Consider the following 10,085-nt stretch of genomic DNA (forward strand, 5'->3'; position numbering starts at 1 on the left):
CTAGTGAAAGGGATCCAGGAATTTAGGGAATAAAATCATAAGATATTGGATTTAGAGCTGGTACACATCTAGTGAAGATCCAAGGTTAGATTCAAACTCAGGTCTTCCTGACTCCAGGCCTGGTGCTCTATTTGATGTTTCCTAAACCTTAATGTCACCTGGTACTAGTCTAGATAATTTCCTGAAATGATCTCCCTAATCAAGACTGCTTTCCCTTCACTGGAAATGAATGGATGAACTTGTCCATAATATCTCTGACACTAAGGATTACCTATGATATAGGTTGTCTACAATTTTACTTTCAGATTGGGGTAAAGTTGCAAAGGACCCTGGAACTTCTCTAGTCCAGGGATTTATAACCTTTTTCATGCTATGGACCCTTTTGGCAGTCTAGTGTAAACTATGGACCCCTTCTTGGAAAAATGTGTTTTTTGGGGGCAGAGCCAAGATGGCAGAGTGAAAGCAGTGACTTGCTTGAGCTCTCCCCCAAACCCCTCCAAATACTCATAAAAAATGGCTCTAAACAAATTCTGAAGCAGCAGAACCCACAAAAAGACAGAGTGAAACAAATTTCCACCCCAAGACAACCTGGAAGATTGATCAGAAAGGTGTATTGCACTGGGCTGGGAGTGCAGTGCTGGGCTGGGAGTGCAGCGCAGCGCACAGGCCAAAGTGAACCTGGAGCAGGCCTCAGAGGACTGAATCGTGGGCAGCTGTGGAGGTTTCCAGACTCCTCAATCCACAAATGCCAAAGAAAACTTAGAAGGTCAGTGGAAAAAGTCTGTTTCTGTCCGTGCTGAGAGAGGAAGGTGGGGTCTCAGCTCCATTCCCCAAGGGCATGGCCCTGGGGGGGGCAGCTGCTTCCCAAACTTCCGGCCCACAGACTGAGGGGGAATCCAGTGGCTGATCAGGGATTGCAGGGATCTCTTTGCCAGTGCTGAGGCAGGAATCTCTTGCTTTGCCCGTGTTTGGATCTGGGTCACAGTTCTGGGTGGTGGTGCTGGGGTGAGGAGGAGCGCTGGCATGGAGGAGCTTGTAGTGGCTGTGAAGAGAAGCCCCTCCACATAGTTACAGGACAGAAAGGAATACTTGTGGTCACAGGCCAGGGAGTAAACACCTCCCCCCTTATCATACCACCTTGGAAGAACTGAAAATTTACAGGTCCCCACAAGTATCTCTGAAAACAGCTATACAAACCCCTGAAGCTTGGGATAGTACACTCTCCACATTGGAAGCAGACTCTTCCCTTAACAAAGAGTTTAAAACTCAAATAATTAGCTGGGATCATGAGGAAGCAGCGCAAAAAGAGTCACCCTATATTATCTTACTTTGGTGGAAAAAAAGATCAAAATATATAACCAGAAGAAGACAACACAGTCATAGCTCCTACATCCAAAGCCTCCAAGAAAAATATGAATCAGTCCCAGGCCTTGGAAGAGCTCAAAAAAGATTTTGAGAAGCAAGTAAGAGAAGTAGAGGAAAAACTGGGAAGAGAAATGAGAGTGATGCAAGAAAATCATGAAAAACAAGTCAACAGCTTGCTAAAGGAGACTCTAAAAAATACTGAAGAAAATAACACCTTAAAAAACAGCCTAACCCACATTGCAAAAGAAGTCCAAAAAGCCAATGAGGAGAAAAATGCCCTAAAAAGAAAAATTGGCCAAATGGAAAAGGAAGTCCAAAAGATTACTGAAGAAAATACTTCCTTAAAAATTAGAATAGAGCAATTGGAAGCTAGTGACTTTATGAGAAATCAAGACACTGTAAAACAAATCCAAAAGAATGAAAAATTAGAAAACAATGTGAAATATCTCATTGGAAAAACAGCTGACCTGGAAAATAGATCCAGGAGAGAAAATTTAAAAATTATTGGGCTATCTGAAAGCCATGATCAAAAAAAGAGCCTAGACATCATCTTTCAAGAAATTGTCAAGGAAAACTGCCCTGATATATTAGAACCAGAGGGCAAAATAGAAATTGAAAGAATCCACAGATCTCCTCCTGAAAGAGATCCCCAAAAGAAAACTCCTAGGAATATTATAGCCAAATTCCAGAGTTCCCAGGTCAAGGAGAAAATATTACAAGCTGCCAGAAGGAAACAATTCAAGTACTGTGGAAACACAATCAGGATAACACAAGATTTAGCAGCATCTACATTAAAGGACCACACGGCATGGAATATAATATTCCAGAGGGCAAAGGAGATAGGATTACACCAAGAATCACCTACCCAGCAAAACTGAGTATAATCCTTCAGGGGAAAAAGTGGTCATTCAGTGAAATAGAGGACTTTCAAGCACTCCTGATGAAAAGACTAGAGCTGAATAGAAAATTTGACTTTCAAGTACAGGACTCAAGTGGAACATGAAGAGGTAAACAGGAAAGAGAAATCACAAGAGACTTATTAATGTTGAACTGTTTACATTCCTGCATGGAAAGATGATATTTATAACTCATGAGACCTTTGTCAGTATTAAGGTAGTTGAAGGAAAAAAATTATATGTATGTATATATATATATAGATAGATAGATAGATAGATAGATAGATAGATAGAGGGCACAGGGTGAGTTGAAGATTAAGGAGTCATATCTGGAGAATAAAATTAAGGGAGGAAGAAAGGGAGAGGTAGAATGGGGGAAATTATCTCACAAAAAAAACCCAGAAAAGTCTCTTACAGTGGAGGGGAAACAGGGGAAGGTGAGAGGGAATGAGTGAATCTTATTCTCATAGGATTTGGTTTAAAAGAGGGAATAACATACGCATTCAATTGGGTATGGAAATCTGTCTTACCCTACAGGAAAATAGGGGGAGAAGGGGACAAGAGAGCAGGGGGATGATAGAGAGGAGGGAAGATTGGGAAAGGAGGTAATCAGAAGGAAATACTTCTGAGGAGGGACAGGGTCAAAAGAAAGTAGAATAAATGGGAGGGCAGGATAAAATTAACGGAAATAGAGTTAGTTTTTCCACAACAGGTCTACTATGGAAGTGTTTTGCATAACTGCACATGTATAACCTATATTGAGTTGTTTGCCTTTTCAGTGAGGGTGGGTGGCGAGGGAGGAAGAGAAAAAATTTGAAACCTAAAGTTTTAAAAAGTTATGTTTAAAAAAATGTTTTCACATGCTACTGGGAAATAAGAAATACAGGAGATGGGGTATAGAAGTCTATCCTGCCCTACAGGAAAATAGAAGGGGAAGGGGATAAGAGAAGGGGGGAGAGATAGAAGAGAGGACAGACTAGGGGAAGGGATATTCAGAATGCATGCCATCTTGGGGTGGGGGGAGGGGGGAGATGGGGAGAAAATTTGGAACTCAAAAACTTGTGGAAGTGAATGTTGAAAACTAAAAATAAATAAATTTATATTAAAAAAATTAAAATATAAAAAGAAAAATGTTATTTTTTAAAAAGGCATAAAATAAAATACAAGGGATTATGAAGCAAACCAAATATATTAAAATAGTTATCAAATGTATATCTATATATATCTATATATATCTATATATCTATCTGTGTGTGTCATATATGTGTATATATGTATATGACAAACTCATAGACTCCAGGTTAAAAAGCCTGTCCTAAGTCAAGTCCCTCATTTTACAGATGAGAAAATGGAAGCCTTGTTATGTGGCATGGATCAGGATTGATACAGGCAGCCAGGATCCATGGCCCATAAACACCAACACTGCACTTGTGCCACGCTGACACATCCTTATATAACTAGAGATAATGTAAACTCATGAACTCATTATTAGCATGCTGCCTCCTTTGTGTGTTTCTCTATATATCAAATGAGCACTGGTCGGTAGGAGCAGATGCTCCCACTCCTTGTCTCGACCTGCTGCTGAGAGAATAAAGTGGTATGAACTCCTTATCTACAGCTCCACTATCTTTCTTCCCACGGCCTGAATCCAGTCAGTGTGAATCTGCCTGGAGCTAAGCTCCTGTGTTACAGGCTTAGAGAGGAGCAGGTAGTAGTACAAAGTAGCTCGCTGTAAAACCAGGTTACAGGTCCTAGTCTTTTCCTTAATCTCTTGGGGCAATAGCTGCCTTAAGGCTTTACTTGCCTTCTTACCCTGTCTGGACCCTTTTGTAACAGTTCCCTCTTTAGCATGCTAGAATCCCCTGCCCCTTTGGTCATCTTCCCAGCCAATCTTCAGTCCTGGGTTACTCACAATTCACCCTATCCAGTTGTGTTACTAGGCACTAAATCATTGCTGGATAGAGTGTTTGTTCCATCTAGCAGCACCACTGTTTACTTTGTCGATTAGCTGTCCATGTGAAAGAGAAAAGTCTAATCTTGATTCAGTTCAATTAAAAAAGATTGATTATTTTTCTAACCACATGGAGTGGGGAGTATAACTGAGACCAGAAACTGTCTAGCACCACAACACAGACAGCTGGCAGACCAATAGTCTGGACAACAAACTCACCAGAACTCACATGAGAGTGAGTTCACCTCTCCCTAGGCCTGACTATCAAGCTAAGTACTTCCAGCTGCAAAGCTGACCAACCCTAAGGTGCCTTTGGGTCAAAAGTGGCTGGTTTCTCCTTACAGCAAATATGCTTTTCTTGGCTAACTCCTCTTCCACCCACCCCTCTGCCCTGCCCCCCCCAACACACACTGGGCTCATAAAAGAAATGAATCTAGGATTCAAAGAATTCCTAATAAATTGCATCCTTTAATTGGCTATTAATGGCTTCCAATCTCAGCTTTGCTAAAGGAAAAAAAATCATCCTGCCCCTTTAAGGAATAGGCCCATCTGTTTCACACTCAGACAACACACATTCAATAACCAAGCAAGTTAAGGTTAATGGTCATCAAGTGTTTTTATAATACGTTTGAATAAAATGAAAAAATAAAAAAAGCAATCAAGGAAACTACTCACTCAGATGCAGGTTACTTGGGGCTACAACTGAGAGAGGGCAAAAATTGGCTTTTTTTTCTCCATCACTGTCTGACAGATCAAAAGTGAAATGAATGTGTGTGTGTGTGTGTGTGTGTGTGTGAGAGAGAGAGAGAGAGAGAGAGAGAGAGAGAGAGAGAGAGAGAGAGAGAGAGAGAGAGAGAGAGAGAGAGAGAGAGAGAGAAGCTGGAAATGAGTAGTGGACAAATAAACAAAATTGACTCTCTTCTTTGGGACAAAGGAGATGGAGAAAGAAGAGAATGTAAGACCCTGCTGTCTCATCAATTACTGTATGTTGCCTTGACCTGATCAACTCCTTGGATTCCATCTGGTCAGCCATTCTCCTCAGATGCCCTCTCCAGGTCATCAGCAAGTAGTCTCAAGGGAGGTTTTCCCTGAACCGCTGCTAGTCTCTCACAGTCTCTGTTTCTTGGCCATTGCTATCACTGCTTCTTCTTCTAGATCAGAGGTTCTCAACTTTTTTTTTTGTATCATGAATCCCTTTGGCAATCTGGTGAAGTTATGAAACTCTTCTGAGAGTGTTTTTAAATAATTGAAGGCAATAATAAATTCCAATTAGAGGTTAGTGAAAATAAAGATGTCATTTTCTTTTCCCCATCCAACTTCACAAACTTCCCAAAATCTATCCTGAGATCTATGGACCAGATAACTCTAGAATCTATTCAGTCACCAAAACAAAACCGAGAAGGGCTCTTCTGCTCCTGGCTAAGACTAATCCCTCTATTTGAACCCTTTTTCCCAGCCCTACCTAACCCAACACCTCATTCTAGTAAAGATCCTCTTTCCCCCATGCATCTTCAATCTTACCTCTTCCCTGCCTCTTTTTCTCACAAATAGGTCTCACCTTTGCTAAACAAGCTTTCTCTTAACTCTTCCATCCATTCGGATACCATTCCATTTATTTTTTTCTTAGCTGGTGCAACTTTTGTCCTCGTTACTTTACTGAAACTTCTTTTCCAAGGGTTACCAATGAGCATGTTATTGTCTTATTTCCATCCTCATCCTTCTTGACCTCTGCATCATTTACAGGAATAAATGCCATTTATATCACAAAGCTAGATGGTGAAGTGGACAGAGTGCTGGGCCTGGAGTCAGGAAGACTTGAATTCAAATCTAATCTCAGACATTTACTAGTTGTGTGACCCGGGCAAATCATTTAACCTCTATCTATCTTGGTTCCTTATCTGTAAAATGAAAATACCGGTAGTACCTACCTTCCAGGAAGTTGTATCAAATGAGATAATAATTATAAAGTACTTAGCACAGTGCTTGGCACATAGTAAGTGCTATACAAATGTTAGCTATCATCATCATCATCATCATCATCATCATCATCATCATCACCATCATCACCATCATCCCTACTGCTGCTACCCTAGGATAAGTTCTCATTGCCTTACCTATGGCAATAGCTGTCTTATACATATTTCCACCTCTGCTATCCGCTATCTTTACTTTCTCCTTTATCCTGCTGCCATACTTACCTTTATGCATAGATCCATTCATGTCACTCACTTTCTTAAAAAATATTCACTGGCTCCCTATTGCTGATGGAATAAAATTAAAACTCCTTTCAAAGGCTTGGCATTTAAGGCCCTCCACAATCTGTTGCCCCTAAACCCTTCTAATCTTTTGTCTTCCACTGGCTTCCACACACTCTACGTTCTGGCCAAGTGGACCTACTCTGTCCCCTGAACATGTGTTATCTACTTCTGTAGTTTTGCTTCGGCAGCTAGGTGGCTCAATGGATAGAGTGCTGGGACTGGAGTCAGGAAGACTTCAATTTCTGAGCTCAAATCTGGCCTCAGACATTTACTGTGTGACCCTAGGCAAATCACTCCACACTGTTTGCCTCAGTTCTTCATCTGTAAAGTGAGCTAGAGAAGGAAATGACCAACTACCCCAGTATCTTTGCCAAGAAAACCCCAAATGGAATCAGGAAAAGTCAGGCATGACTGAACAACAATAATGCTTTGCTCATACAGTAATTTATACCTGGAATGCCTTCTCTCTACCTCCTCACTTGCTGAGTTCCTTCTGATCTCTTCAAGCCCAAATAGAATACCACCTATTTCATTAAACTTCTCCAGATTTCCCTAGTAGGTACCATTACCTTTTCTTACTGGGACCTCACTTAGAATTTTGCTTGGCACTTGTATAATATCCTTATCATGTATCATTTCTTTTCATCCTATGAGACCACAAGCTTTATGAGGACAGTGACCCAGGTCTTAATCTGAACTATATATTTTTCTCAATCACTTACCATAGTGCTTATAACATATTAAGTGCTTATATAAAACTTTAAAGAATTATTTAAAAAAAGACAAACAAACCATGGGTTGTTGTTAGTATTAACAATTTAATCCTGGGCTTGACTGTCCTCCCAACAGCCTAGATGTGAAGATGTGGTGAGATGAGATTTCTGCCTATAGGATGGGCAGACACTACCTAGAGTGTGCACAGAGATCTTTTTTTCTTTTTTAATGACCTTGAATGGATTTCTTTTTTTCTTTTTTTTTTTAGGGGGTGGTGTTTACAAAATGTACATTTTAAACTACTAAAGAGAGAAACATAAAAAAATAGTTCAGTGATATTATGAACACTAGAATCATTCATCGGTTAGTTTCTCAAGATCCCTGGGATTTCTATTGTTAACTCAATGTATTTCTTTTTTTTTTAATTTTTAAAAAAAATTTAAAAAATTTTAAGCTTAAATACAAAATGAGAAAAGAAAAAAAATTGCCAGGCACACGGCAGACCATAAGAGAGGATTCAATATAAAACAATAAATTTCCATTTCAAGAAAACCTATATAATAAATATTGTTTTTAAAGCTGTCCAGCTTTTTTTTTTTTTGCTTCCTTGTTGGTTTTCTTTTGTTTTCTGCTGTGCACTTTTTACTTTATTTTTTTCCCTTTCCTGAATGCATTTCTGAAAAAGAAAGTATGGGATTACTGCACCAGAAGTAGTCTCCCATCTTGCCCTAGAAGAAGGAACAGTGGCAGTATTGGTGGGGAAGCAGAGGTCAAGGAAACAGACAAAAGTTAGAGAGACAGCCTTGGTCCCCTCTTCAAGCACTTCTCTATTCCCTCTGTCTCCTACACTATTCAAAGTTATTATAATAATACCTCACCATCTCATCTTCTTCACTTCTCATCACCGTGTAGATTGACTCAGCTTTTAATACTCGATATTTCCTTAGTTCCAACAGTTTCCTTACCCCTCCAGTTGGAGGGCTGGAGGGTGAATCAATAAATTCTTCCCGAAGTTTTCTTTAATAGAGGACTGCACAGGGGCAGGCAGAGTGGAAATGTGACCTATGGACTCCACAGAAGAATGTAAACAGCAAAAGACACTCTGAGTATCCCATGGGAACCCTGGTCGATCCCTGGCACTATGCCTTCTTTGTTTTGTTTCTATATAATACCTGACCTGGCCTAGGATCGGTGCAGGGATTCATGGTGTTACTTTGTTCTGCTGCTACCCAGGAGAACTGGCCTCTTGTGAGTAAACTCCCCAAATTAACCTAATTGACCCTAATAAAACCTATTAATAAACAAGCTGATATGAACCTCTCTTTCTTAGGTATCTCAGTATTCTCTTAGAGGGTATGCCATCCTACAATGGGAATAATTAGATCAGAATAGATTCTGTCTCCTTACAAGTGCTCAGAATTTTCCAGGTAACCCTTTATTTCCCATCAGCTGCTCAGCTTTGTTTTGACTCCATAAATATCATGCCCCCATACCAGATATTCCCTTCCTCTTTTTCAGCTTTTTCCTATATACTGTCTTCCCCCATTAGACCGTAAACTTCTTGAAGGCAGGGACTTTTTTTTTCTTATTTCTATGCCTAGCACTTTACGCAGTGCCTGGCAAATAGTAGGTGCTTAATAAATGTTTATTGAATTGAATTGATGGCCATCAGCCTGAACCTCCTTGATCTTGAATACATGTGGTTTGAGAGTAAGAGAAGGGAATCCATTCCTTAAAGCAGTAGGAGCCTTTTTTTTTTAACTGCAGCAGAAGCTGGAGGTAAGGGACCAAAGATAATTAGAAAAAGTCTATGAATTTTATTAGGGACTATTTCAACCCTAGATTTATTTCCCTTACAAACTTAGTATAAGAAAAAGTGGAATGGGAGGTGGGAACCGAATCAAGAAAATCCCCTAACTCACTGACAGGTTTTGGGGTCTGTCAGTTATCCTCAACCTGGTTTAGCCCATCTGCCAAGATAGTTTTGCTGGGGTGTGTCCACTGGGCATACCACAACTTCTTGGAGCCACAGATGAGAGTTGAGGGCCAGGTAGACACCAAAGGTGGATGAGCAGCCCCAAACCTGTCAGTGAGTTAGGGGAGTGTCTGCTCCACCCATGTGAAGACTTTGCCTGGCCTAAAGGGCAAATGAGAACAATTTCTTCCATTGGCCACAAAGGCAGCTGAAGCAGATGCAATGGAGCACTTAGAGCTTGGTCAGACATCAGAGATACCAAGATCATCCACTGCATCCTGGGCTATCACCAGCCATCCTGACTTTTGTCTTGCCACTGGACTTTGATGACTCTGGAAGAAAGAGTGAGGCTGACGACTTTGTGTAACTCTGCCTTTTTTAAATTCAATTCATGCAAGACTCAAGACACTGGGGTGTTGGACATTGGTCCTCTTTGAAAACGAAGGACAAACAACAACACTATATTAGAAATTAAAACATCTTAGTATTATTATGAAAATAGTTGGCTGTCTGATTCCCCTGAAAGGGTCTCAGAAGTCCCTAGTTCTCAATACTTTGAGAACCACTGGTATAATACAAGGCAGGATGCAATGGTGTAAAGGAAAGATCTAAGCAAAGTGTCCAGGGAAAATTTGATCAGGGGAAAGAATACTTTGGAATGTGGGGAAGGAAACCAGGGATAGCTTCATACAGGTGACACATGCACTTAACCTGGAAGGCAGATGGGGATAATGAAAGGTGGTGATGAGGAAGCAGTCCATTTCAGGAATGAGAGATTCCAGTGAATTAGTTTCCCCAAGCCTTCTTCTGACCTAACTATATCTGCTGGGCCATTCTGGAGGGAGAAGACATGTTCTGCTTGAGAGCACCCAGGTAATCTGAAGATAACTACGTGGCACAAATGGATAGAACACTGGACTTGGAAT

The sequence above is a fragment of the Phascolarctos cinereus genome, unplaced genomic scaffold, assembly GCF_003287225.1.
Source record: "Phascolarctos cinereus isolate Bilbo 61053 unplaced genomic scaffold, phaCin_HiC Scaffold_726;HRSCAF=1367, whole genome shotgun sequence".
NCBI lineage: Eukaryota > Metazoa > Chordata > Mammalia > Diprotodontia > Phascolarctidae > Phascolarctos > Phascolarctos cinereus.